The 12050-nt window shown below is 40.6% G+C and overlaps 1 long non-coding RNA gene across 1 annotated transcript; it reads right to left on the minus strand.

Annotated features, from left to right (window-relative positions):
* Positions 1-2220: 2220 nt before the first annotated feature.
* LOC125591747 lies at positions 2221-5365 on the minus strand. Its single transcript, XR_007327860.1, has 4 exons — positions 3583-5365; positions 3206-3501; positions 2705-3128; positions 2221-2625 (listed from the first exon to the last, which is right to left on the minus strand). It is a non-coding gene; the product is annotated as an uncharacterized LOC125591747 (long non-coding RNA).
* Between the last annotated feature and the right edge of the window lie 6685 nt (positions 5366-12050).

A 12050-nucleotide genomic window follows, 5' to 3' on the forward strand; every position in this document is an offset into this window, starting at 1 on the left:
TAATTTACAGGTCTCATGATGATCAGACCCGGCCTCGACAGCGTCGTGGTCGTGGTGGTACGGGGAGCCAGTCTCGGGATTCCAGCCATTTTCAGGATTCCCCATCGCCCCACAGCTCCAACCATACATCTCCCTCTGCTGCACCCGCTCATGCTCCTCTCGCTCCCGCTGCTGCATCCGCTCCTGTTCCTCCGGGTCCTCCGGGAGTGATGAGGGTTGCGGAGTTGGTTCAACAGCCCGGTCGTGACCATCTTCCGTATCTCACTCCGTATCCACATGGACGGGGTCAAACATGGTAATTAAACATTTTTTTTTCTTTAAATTTGGATTCATTATTAACCGTTTGTTCTTTTAATAAGGTTCAACCGATCCGGGAACGGGATCAGCGCATGGATCAACCGTATGATGTACTCGGCCCTCGACAGTGGACATCCGACTTTCACTCACTTCCCAACCGACAAGCAGGTTCTGTGGTTTCGTCAGTTTGCGGTAAGTATTCTAATTTTTTACTTATATTTTTAATCTTTAATATTAATTTTCTACTAATTGTGTTTTTTTTTTAGCAAGAGTTCAACTGGAATTCCGATGAGACGCTCTTTATCTATCACCACTTCGTCCATAAAGTAATGGACAACTATGGGAAGCAGATCCACGAGTGGAAGAAGAAGTGGGAAATCAATAAGGTTCGATTTAATTTATTAAAAAAATTTTTAATTTATTAAACTATTTTTTAATTTATTAAACTTTTTTTTTTTTTTTAATTAAAAGGTCCCAAAGTCGATGAACGACACGGTCTGGAAGGAGTTGTGTGCGCATTGGGATAAGGAGGAGGCGAAAGAAACTTCTTCCACCAACTCCACCAACCGCAGGAGCGACCGTAAAGGGAAGGGCATCTACAAGCATAACTTGGGTGCTCAATCTATTGCCACTCTCGGAGATCGCATGGTAACTTCAACCGCTTTTTCTTCAATTATTTGAGTTTCAGAATTTAAATTTATTGTGCATTTCTTCTAATTTCTAATGTTTCTTTAATTTTATGTTTTTTTTCAAGGCGGAAGAAAATGATGGCGAGCCGGTCGATGATCTCGCCCTAATGAGGAGGGCGTATACCAACAAGAAGACCGGCCAGATTGATGACGGTCTTGTGAGGGACGTGGTCGACCTGGTCCAAACTCAGGTGGTAGACGAAGTGTCTCAGCTTCAAACCGAGGATGACGCTTCGATGGCTTCGACCAACTTGTCCCGGTTTCGAATCAACGAAATCGTTGAATCCGTAAGTTCTTTTTTTTAAAGTTCAATTCATTTATTTCTTGGTTTAAATTTCTAAATTTGGCTTTTTTCTATTCAGTCGGTTCCAAAGAAGAAGGGACGTTTGTTCGGTTTGGGTCGTCGCACCCGGTCGGTTCCTCCTTCTTCTGCACCACCGCCCTTTGTTGATCCAGAAGTACTTACGGCTCAATTGAAGGACAAAGATGATCGAATATCTTTGTTGGAGACCCAGATGGCGGCTCAACAGGCGGGCTATGAGGCACAGAGGAGGCTGAACCAGCAAATGATGGAGATGATGCAGAGGATGTACCCGAACGAGGTGTTCCCGGACGTGCCAGACCCGTAGTTTTTTTTTCCCCAATCTCGGAATGTTTTATTTTTATTTGTGAAACTTTGAATATAAATTAATATGATTTCATTTTTACTTTTAATTTCATATTTTCGAATTTAAATTTCAGAAATTTTATTTTTTCAAAAAAAAATTAATATTTTTTACATTCCGAGGAAATTAATTATATTTTTCACTAGATCGATCAATGCGTTTTTGAACAAAAACGCATCGATCGATCCGTTTTTTTTAAAAAATATAGCGAGGGACATTTCCCTCGGTATTTTCCGAGGGACAACTCCCTCGGAAAATTCCGAGGAACGGATCCCTCGGATTATACCGAGGGAACAGTTCCTCGGAATAAACCGAGGAAAAAGTCCGTCGGTATACTCCTATCGATCGATGTATATATGTCCAAACACGCATCGATCGATGAACTTCCGAGGAATTATCCCGACGAAGTTCTACCTCGGTATATTCCGAGGACTTTTCCGACAAACAAGGGATCCTCGGAATTTCCTCGGAAATTGATTTCCTCGGAATTCCGTCGGAAAATTCCGAGGGATTTCAGAGGAAAAAAGAAATTCCGAGGAATTATTTCCGACGACGTGTTTCGTCGGAATTTCGTCGGAATAACGATATTCCGACGAAATTCCGACGATTTTTTCCCTCAGAATCCTTGATGTTTTCTTGTAGTGTCGGTAGACAGTTGAGCAAATACGGTTGTTGATAGCTGTAGTGGAAACGTTGAGACTTGCGGTGGTGAAGTCGCTCACCAAGACCTGTACCGCAACGGTGAGCAAGCACGAAGCCAAATTGACGGAAATGCCCTCAAACACATGGGGTTGATTCACATGAACAACAGAGAACCCTAAGGGCAAAAGAGAAATTGTAGAAGAATCCTGGCCGTTCATCGCGAGATGGACGGCGTTGGCGTCGGCGGTAGAGTAAACCACGAGAGTCCCGGAGTTATCAGTGCATATTTCTTGAAGCATCCACTCTACATTATTCGATGAGCTACTCGGCCCCTGTAATATTAATTATTAGAGATATATACAATGCCAACACTAAAATTAAAATATTTAATATAGAAAGAAAAACACTAACATGGAAGTGAAGAAGAGAAATGCAGTTTCCAGGATGTTATCCATTTGCAATATGAGCAACTTTTTGAAACGGATTCTCATTAAACAACATCTCCATCTTCAGTAAGGTAAGAAATAAAGTTTCAGTATCTTGGATCACAAGAATCAATGGAGGAAGGTTTTTGTTTTGAATCTTTAACTGAGAGCGATGATGATCGTTGCGGAGAAGATCAAATACTTGATGATGAGAATAAGGAAGCAACGTGGTGAAGACGCCACATAAAACAACACCACCACAAACTTTCCGGGTCGTGATTCTCACCGTCTCTTTTGGTGATTCAGACAGTGCTTGTCCGTACGAAGTGCTTATGGTGAGACAGAAAGTTCTCGCCATACTCTGTGACAGCTTCATCAATTCTTCCTCTTTGCTTCTACAGACGGTATCACTGAAGGACAGAAATCATAAGGGAAGTTACTTTAATTTATGTAAAGTTATAGGTTTACTTGTGGAACAAGTTAGTACCTCCAAGGTCAGTGATGTTTGCAGATGCAATATCATGAGGTGTTTTTGTTTCACTCTCACTAAGTGGGACATGTGTCGACTTGACATGATGGCAGGACACGAGTCCACTCTCCCCCGCCTTGAATGCATTGAAATATCTAAATTGTTTTTCTTTATCAACCAACAAACACACAAAATAAGTTATTGCAAATGTAATTACAATAACTATACTATACTTGGTTTCAATACTCTGCTACTTTTCTTTTTTCTTCTTAGTCCATCCACATGGTACTTGTTAGTTGCTAAGAGGGAGTTATCTGCACAGACAAGAGACAAATATAAGAAGTTTGATGATAAGACAACCATTGCAACACATTTTGAAAGCATAGAGCTCTTACCATGAGATTCATTTACTTCTTCCCTGTTCTTCTTTCGTTCTCATCCTTATCTGCAACAAAATTGTGACTGCACAAGAATTGCTCAAGAAGAGAGAGCAAACATGATGTTATTTGTGGCAATTGAATTTAAAACAACCAATGATTAAAAACGAATATATCTCACCATGAGCATTTGGAATTGGATAAGCACATAAGAGTAGAATGAGAGTGTGTGGTTCACAGGGTCCAAGTCAATGCCTCCATTGATTACTCTGTCTGAGTACTACTTGCACACGAGTACACCAAAGGTCAAGAAACAAGAGCATGCTTCATACCTGAGCAAATATTCTTCTCTTGGAATCCAGAGAGAATACTCAAGCCAAATGGGGATAGATATGACATAAAGGAGTATGGACATAAGATAGTTCACATCTCTCCATTTTGCAGCACCAGTTGTGGCAGACAAGCAGGAGAATAAGAGTGATCCTCCAAGCAGTAAAGTTATGTAGAACCTATAGAACAATAACAAGAGTTAGTTAATGATTTAGAGGAGAAAAAATGTATCCTACTAGACAATCACTTTATGTCCCAGTCAAAAACAAGCTCCATGATTGACCCTGCTGATACCCCTTTGAGAAAGGCAATGAGCATCAACACTCCTAAGCGAAGACCTAGAAAGTCAAAAAGACAAATAAATGTCAAAGAAGTTAAAAAATAAAGATTAGTTTAAAAACTGTTAAAACTAGCGGTTTAAAAGAAGAGCGTACGGGGGTATCCCCACGATTCTGTCAAAATCAAGGATATGTAATCCAAGTCAAAGCAAACTGAGGTAGCTAAAGGGTTGAAGAACATGTGCATGTGAGCTCCCACAACATGTGCATGTGAGCTCCCACAACATGTGCATGTGAGCTCCCACAGCTGCTGAAAAAAAGAGTGTAACCCAGAGTGAGGTAAAACCTGCAAAAGAAAACAGGAGATAAACATTATTCAAACAAGCGTGACAAACACCTAAATTCGTGTGCATATATTCTTGTACATATCTCCTTCTCCAATTTATGAAATCCTATGTAAATGCCTAGACCTAGAACCTTCTTCTGTAACAATATATAGAAGTGACACCAAGTGAGTATGTGTGATGATGATTAAGGTTACTGAAGAAGATGCAGATTCCAAACCAGTCCTAAAATCACTCCATACAGATCCAAAGCAGCATCAACAACAACAGAAACTAAGAATCAGTCCTAAAACTACTCCATACCGATTCAAAGCGATAAAAATGTAAGAGACATAACACAGAAACCATCCACTTAATGGAATCCTCTATAAATGCCTACACCTAGAACCTTCTTCCTCCATAATAGTATATAGCCTGAATAAGTTCTATCTTCTATAAACAATGCCGAAGATGCAAATTCCAAGTGATATGTGTGATGATGATAAAGGTTATCGAGTTTATCGTGCTTCTGAGCATGACTATGGCAGAACCAAAACAATTCGATCATAATAACAACACCATGAGCCACAAATTACCTGCTTCATAAGCTATTGACATGAAGAGAATAAAGAGCAAGAGTAAAGACATGAAGAACCTGATTGATCATGGGCAGAAGATCATGGACAGGAAATCATGGACAGGAAATCATGGACATGAAATCATGGACAGGAAATCATGGACAGGAAATCATGGACAGGAAAACTGAAGCAAAGAAATGTGTGAGACTGATTTAAATATCTTGCCTGAAGTCTTGGACGAATTTAAACAAATGGAGGCAACTGGATAGAGCTGTTGGAGTGTGGAAACAAGCCAAAGTCACATGATATGCTAAGGAAGGAAGAGAGAAGAGAGTTGTCACTATCTGAAAGTGATTTCCTCAAATCTGGTCTTCATTAGTTTATTCATCTCCATTTGTTTATTCATTCTCATTGTCTTATTCTCCTTGGTAGATCTATTTATGTAACATACACTAAATCAATCTAAGGAAAAATGTTCCTTAAATATTCTTATCTCTCTCTCTTGGATTCCCTCAAGTACTATTTATGAAAATTGCTTTGACCTGATTCACTCTGATGTATGGACTGCCCCATGTTTATCTAGAGAGCATCATAAGTATTTTGTGACTTTTATAGATGAAAAATCAAAATATACTTGGATCACACTGATGCAATCTAAAGATAGGGTCTTAGAAGCTTTCATAAATTTTCAAAATTATGTATCTAACCATTTCAATGCCAAGATAAAAATTCTGAGATCAGATAATGGAGGAGAATACACAAGCAATGCTTTTAAACAACACTTGGCCAAATATGGGATGATTCATCAAACTAGCTGTCCATACACCCCAGAACAAAATGGAGTAGCTGAGAGGAAAAATAGACATCTCATGGAGGTTGCAAGGAGCATTATGTTCCATACAAGCATGCCCAAAAGCTATTGGGGAGATGCTGTCCTTACTGCCTGCTATTTGATCAATAGGATACCTACCAGGATCCTTCAAGATCAATCTCCATATCAGGTACTGAACAAAACTAAACCATCCATAGATCATATACATGTGTTTGGGTGCTTGTGTTTTGTCTTGATTTCAGGAGAACAAAGAGATAAGCTGGCGCATAGAAGCACGAGGGCAGTGTTTATTGTCTATTCTCCTCACCAAAAGGGCTACAAATGCTTTGTTCCAGAGACTAGGATAGTCTTGATATCAAGGGATGTGAAGTTTGTAGAATCCAGAGGCTATTATGATGGAAAGAGTTGGGATGAGCTCAAAGATCTTTCTCAATCAGCTTTAGATAGAGCAAACAACCTTAGGAGAGTAATGGAGAGCCTGAGAATCAGTATGCCTTCTCTCTACCAAGGGTGGAACATGTCCCTGAAAATGTAGCATCTACTGCAGCTGATAGTGTTGAGAACACTCATCCTGATCATGAGGGGGGCACTAGAAATGTTGAGTAGTCTACACAAGCTCAATCTGAAGAGAACTCAGTAGCTCATGATCAAGATGAGATGCCATTAGAACCAGATGCTGAGACTCAAGTAGAGGCGCCAAGCGAAGGAAATGAAGCATAACCTGAGCAGATACAACCTTTGAGAAGGAGTACAAGGATCAGGAAACCTTCACACTGGATCAACACAAGAGTTTACTTCAATGCTGAAGCTGTAGCTCACCCAATAAATGCAGTATGCTCCCTTGCTCAATATCCAGAAGAGCATCAAGTCTTCATTAGTGAATTGGATCAGGAATACATTCCAAGAACATATGAAGAAGCTATGCAACACAAGGAGTGGAGAGAATCTGTTGGAGATGAGATGAGAGCCATGATCAAGAATGATACATGGTTTGAGACTGAACTTTCAAAAGGAAAGAAGACAGTGACAAGCAGGCTTCTCTACACTATCAAGTATGGAGCCAATGGAAAACCAGAAAGAAAAAAAGACAAGACTGGTTGCAAGGGAATAGAGTATATGGTGAAGATTATCTAGACACTTTTGCACCAGTGGCCAAGCTTCACACTATAAGGATTCTCTTGTCTCTTGCTGTCAACCTTGAGTGGGATTTATGGCAGATAGATGTGAAGAATGCCTTTCTTCAAGGAGAATTGGAGGATGAAGTCTACATGAGACCACCTCCTGGTCTTGAGAACATGGTGAAACAAGGAAATGTTCTCAGATTAAAGAAGGCAATTTATGGCTTGAAGCAATCTCCAAGGGCTTGGTACCATAAGTTGAGCACCACCCTCAATGGAAAAAGCTTTGTAAAGTCAGAAGCTGATCACACCCTCTTCACATTAACTAATAGGCAAGGTATTGTGGTCATCTTAGTCTATGTGGATGACATTATCATCACTGGTAGAAACAAGGAAGGTATTCTCTCAACTAAAACCTTTCTTAAAAATGCATTTGATATCAAAGATTTGGGAGAGTTGAAGTACTTCCTTGGGATTGAGATCTGCCGCCCTAAAGAGGTGTTATTCTTATCTCAAAGGAAGTACACACTTGATATTTTAAATGAGGCAGGAAACCTTGGGAGTAAAAAGGCCAAGACTCCATTAGAAGAATGATACAAGGTGCTGAGAGAGGGGGAGTATGAGTCTACACCATTTGGAGATATCAAGAAGTATAGAAGAATGGTGGGAAAGCTCATCTATCTAACCATCACCAGACCAGATGTGTGTTTTGCTGTGAATCAAGTGAGTCAACACATGGGAGCTCCTAAGGTGCATCATTGGAATATGGTGGAAAGGATCTTAAGGTACCTAAGAGAGGCGCCTAGCCAAGGAGTATGGATGGCATGTAACAAGAGTACTGAAGTTGTTGGATATTGTGATGCTGATTGGGCTGGAGACATAGTTGATAGGAGATCAACTACAGGCTACTGCACCTTCATTGGAGGAAACCTGGTCACATGGAAGAGCAAGAAGCAGAAGGTGGTGTCTTGCTCAAGTGCTGAGGCAGAGTACATATCAATGAGGAAGCACACAAGTGAGCTTATATGGATCAAGGGACTGATAAGGGACTTGGGTATTGAGTCAACACACCAATGACTATGCATTGTGACAACCAGACAGCAATACACATTGCATCCAACTCAGTCTTTCATGAGAGGATAAAACACATAGAAGTGGACTGCCACAAGGTGAGACAGGCAGTGGAACAACAAGTGATTCTTCCATGCTACACAAGAAGTGAAGATCAACTAGCTGGCATATTCACCAAGGCAGCTAGCAGCAAGGTTTGTGAGTTCATTCATCCTAAGCCCTAATAGTGGTAAGTATTCCCGCCTGTCACGCGGGTGACCCGGGTTCGATCCCCGGCAACGGCGCCAATTTGATGTTAGGAGTTTTCAAGGCTCCTAAGATAAATTTTGTAGTATAGTGATTGTCGAACCAGTTCTGAGGGATATCAAAGCACTGAGAATGCAAGTACTCATTTAATCTAAGTGCAACCAATGATTTAGATGGGTTTTAAGCTATGACTAAAACTAGAAAGCAATAACAGAATGATACTTTCTTGACTAAGGGAAAAGAGAACTCATGGGCATAGGGATTAGACCTTGGGTGATCACGTTTCGAACTAAGGATGACAAATGATCAATCAAACTATCTACCTTAAGCCTAGACATAATTCTAAGCAAGCTCTATGTCTAGATGAATGCTCATTTGCTAACATATCTCAAACATCAAATGTCTTTGGTTGAATAATATGAAAGCAATCATTACTAACAAGTCTATTAGCTATCTTAGCACCCTTAACAACAAATGTCTTTGGCAAAGTATACTAAAAGCCTAGGAGAGTTGTCTCAGGCATTTCATCAAACACCTTTCGGGTGGGAAATGCCTATTGATCAACTTTTGAGTGGCCAACTCAGAAGATGCATTAGAAATACTCTACTAGCAAGAAACAAGAATGATCTACACTAAAACATCCTAGAACTAACATAATCACCCTTAATCTCCCTAACCCATGAATTCAAAAGGTGATTACTCACTAATCTCCATGATTCCTCTTAAACCCATATTCATTTTCAGATTAATCATGTAGAGAAATCGATAAGAAATCAACAATAACACAAGAACATAACAATCAAAATCCAAGAGATGAACTTCTCAAGAGAGTTTTTGTGTATCTCTCAATAGATCCAAAGATAGTCTGCCTGGTGGCTACCAAAGATGTTTAAAACATGGGTTTTAGAAATTAAAAACGTGCATCATGAAATGACCAAAATGCCCTTAAGTAAAATAGAAAATCGACCCAATAATAGACGCGGAGCGACCTCGGCATGTCGCTCCGAGAGGTCGCTCTGGCCTTCGGGAGCGACCTCAGTGGGTCGCTCTGAGAGGTCGCTCCGGGCTTCGCTTCGTGTCGTCTCGCCATAGAGACGCGAGCGACCTCGGGGTGTCGCTTTGGGAGGTCGCTCCGAGAGGGGTGTGAGATGCGAGTGACCTCGGCGCGTCGCTCTGGACTGGTCGCTGTGGTGAGGTCGCTCTAGGAGCTGGAGCGACTTTGCCTTGTCGCTCTAGGAGGTCGCTCCAAAGCGTATAGGGCGAGCGAGTTCATGGCCTCGCTCCGGTAGGTCGCTCTGGCTGGAGTGACTTGAGATAGTCGCTCTGGGCTGGTCGCTCCAGGCAGTGCTCGTCCAAAGATCACTCTAATCACCTCCTTTGAGCTCCAAATGCACCCAAGTGTCTCCAGGAACGCCATGTGGTACTCCAATACCTGATAGAGACATATGTATGCAAAATGCAACCTAGATATGGCTTAATCCTAATCTATATGATGAAAATGCACATGAACAAATGGATAAAACAATGTGAATATGCAAGATATCAACTCCCCCAAACTTATTCTTTTACTTGTCCTCAAGTGAACTTTCTAGAACTCATAGGGAGAGAGGTTTGAAGGTGGGAGCTCATAGCCAAAAAAACACACAAAGCACTCAAATCAACATTTAAATTCAGCATTAGTACACCCTCTCTTATTATACTCTAGCTTCTCTAGGCCTATCTGAACTCTTTTCATCCCTACACTCATCATCATGCATTCACACATGCAAATCAGCCAACTCTCAAGTTCATTAAGCATAGCATCAAGTGAATTCTTGCAAATGGTCAATTAGTCCAAATCATTTGGTTGAGTAAGGGAAGGCTTTTATTCAAATGATTCAAGAGGTTCAAAACATATGATCTTTAAGGTGGTTTACTCTCGAAACAAGTAGCCTTGACATTGCACATAATATATCTAAGAAAAGGACCAACTCATGCATACAATGTTCAATCTCCATTGTTCTACCCTTTTCCCAAACATAAAAATCACACAATCATTTCCCAATGTCAAAACCAACTCACACCTCTCACCAAAAGATCCTAAGAACATCAACTCTTTCTCTTTGAAATCTACAAGGGATTTTTCACAACCTCAAATCATTTCTTAGCTCCTAACAACTTTGCTAGCCCCCTTTTTCTTTTTTTTTTTTTTTTTTTTTTTTTAGATGGGGGCCAAGACTTTTCATAACTTGAGCTAGAGGTTTTTCTACCTATCCCAATAAGACAATTCACTTAAACACAAAGAGTCATTTCTTTTCCTTTTTCATTGCTCCCAAATCATAATCACAACACTCACCCCCCACCTATAGCTAGACAATAGAATGCCCAATCTAGCAAGAATGAAGATCAAGCATTGTCGTTCCCGATACTCTCAACATTATGCACATGTAAGACTTTCTGGAGAAGGCCTCACTCATCAAACAATGAAAGCTTAAAAGGAGGGAAGGGTTTTGGGAGTGGTCTACCACTAGAGTTTGTCAAAATAAGATTGGCATAAAGGATGTGACAACTCAAGTGTGTATAGCCATGACTCAGTACACAAGGGCCAATGAGCAAGAAACATTAAGTTCATTCAGTTCAAATAGGGTTTGTAGTTGGCTTCAAAGACTGAGTTTCAGCAATCAACAAGTTTCAGGAAGATTTTTCAAGGCTCGAAACATACAAGTCTTTTTGAGAGGTGCAAAAGCTACTCAGGTGCAACGTAGTGTTCTTTACAAGGCGTTTAAAATCATTGCTCCCAATACAAGTGAATGCAACCTATATGCTCTAGACTCTCCTAGAAATGCAAATGATGCAAACTAAATGAATTTTTTTTTTATATATATGCAAATAGGTATGCAATGCATTACTCAATGAAACAACATCAAAGCAAACATGATCAAATACTTGGTACCTCCCCCAAACTTAAATGACACAGTCTCTGTGTTGTCAAGTAGAGAGAGATACCCAAAAGAGAAAGCTAATATGCAAAAATGAAATGGTATATACAAGGGAAAGTAGTGGGTTACCTTCTATGGAGAATGAGTAGAGGGAGATGCCCCCTCCTCCTCGTCCTCAGGTGGTAACTCTTCAAGGTGCTCATCAGTAAGAGTGCCCATCTCTTCAAAGTAGAAGGCTTGTCCGAACACAGTTGGTTTCTTCATTTTCTCCTTGATGTCAAAGTGTAGAACATGCCCTTTACCCAAATGGAGATCAATCGTGCCCTCTTTCACCTTAACAATTGCTCCTGTTGTAGCTAAGAATGGCCTTCCAAGAATCAATGGGTCTTTAGCCTCCTCACCCATCTCAAGCACCACAAAATCTGTAGGTATCTCATATTTTCCAATCTTCACAGGTAGGTCCTCTAAGATGCCCACAGGGTACTTCACTGAACGATCAGCTAACACCAGAGAGAGTTTACACTTCTTGTACTGAGTGAATCCAAGCTTCTTTGCAACAGACAAAGGCATCACGCTGACACTAGCTCCCAAATCGCAGAGACATTTCTCAAATATCATAGGTCCTAGAGCACAAGGTAGTGTGAAACATCCTGGATCCTCTAACTTCTCTCGAACATCAAGCCTTTGGATGATGGCACTGCACTCATGGGTAAGAATCATCATGCTTTCCATTTCCTTTTTCTTTGCAGCTACAACATCTTTCAGGAAATTGTTGTATTGAGGAATCAACAT

This window comes from Brassica napus, chromosome C8 (assembly GCF_020379485.1).
Source record: "Brassica napus cultivar Da-Ae chromosome C8, Da-Ae, whole genome shotgun sequence".
Taxonomy (NCBI): domain Eukaryota; kingdom Viridiplantae; phylum Streptophyta; class Magnoliopsida; order Brassicales; family Brassicaceae; genus Brassica; species Brassica napus.